Source organism: Limulus polyphemus, unplaced genomic scaffold, assembly GCF_000517525.1.
Source record: "Limulus polyphemus unplaced genomic scaffold, Limulus_polyphemus-2.1.2 Scaffold3716, whole genome shotgun sequence".
Taxonomy (NCBI): domain Eukaryota; kingdom Metazoa; phylum Arthropoda; class Merostomata; order Xiphosura; family Limulidae; genus Limulus; species Limulus polyphemus.
Window position 1 is genome coordinate 72,190 of NW_013669326.1, and position 1,372 is coordinate 73,561.

Consider the following 1,372-nt stretch of genomic DNA (forward strand, 5'->3'; position numbering starts at 1 on the left):
CTGAAAGGGCGAGCATGTTTGGTGCGACGGGGATGCGAACCCGAAACCCTCAGATTGTGAGTCGAGTGCCCTAACCACCTGACCATGCCGGGCCTTTATTTACTCTTGAAACAGAACACTTTCGGGAACCCTGCTCATGTATATCTAGTATATATGCTGTAATAGCATGTAATGGATATAATACCATGATAGCTAATAAAGATTATCTGTTGTTAAGCACAAAACTACATAATGAGATATCTGTGCTGTGCCCACCACAGGTATCGAAACCCTGTTTTAGCGTTATAAGACATCAGACTTACCGCTGACATACTGGAGGGGGGAGGAGCAAATTTGTGGTTATATTATGATACCAGGTAGAGATTTTATGCAGAGTTATGTGTAAAAAAAATAATCACAGATTTATACCGCTAGAATGTGCTTGTTGGAACCCAATTAAAAAGCACTTGAATGTGCTTTTATTTTTCAAATATTTTACCTAACGGTTATAAGTGACTCTACTTTTGATTATTCTTTAGTGAAACGTCTTAAGGGAAAATAGTCATTTTTTGTTGTTCTGAGAATAAAGCTTGAGTCAGATTTGAATCATCTTGAAAGATCTGAGAAAGAATGCGACTATAAGATGGGTTGATTACAGATGGAGAAGCGATAAAAAGATAAATAGATAAAACATGTGGTGGGCTTAAGAAGAACAGGAAGCGGCTCGGGTATTTATCATACATAGCATTAAATCGTAATTTCATACAAATGAAACAGACACCTCTTCCATCACTGTTAGAAATAGCTAAAGGCTAAATATTGGAAAGACGAAAGCTGAACATAGAGGGTTTTTTTTTTTGTTTTGTTTTTAAGTTTTTACTTGCGTAGCCACTAGTAACTTATAATCGAGAACCTCAAAATCAAGAATAGATAATGATGAAAGATAAGGTTGCAATGTTTGCGCCTTTTCTCTGGAGGCGAAACAAAAAACACCCCAAAAAACGTTAGGGAACTTTGAAAATCAAACACGAGAAGTATTTGAGCTAGGATGTAATATTTCGTATGAAATATTACATGATTGAATAGATGGTTTAGCAGATTAAGAAGATATAAAATTTCCGACATTATTTTGCATGGACGAATTCGGAACAATGTGTCTAATTTATTTGGGAAATACTTAATTGTTGCGAGTTTCATGGCTGACCACTTTAACCAGAAAATAACATTTCACTGAACTAGAGTTAAGTTGCTTTATTACCGGTTGTTTACCAGTTTCATGACTGCCCACTTTAACCAGAAGATAACATTTCACTGAACTAGAGTTAAGTTGCTTTATTACCAGTTGTTTACCAGTTTCATGACTGACCACTTTAACCTGAAAATAACATTTCAC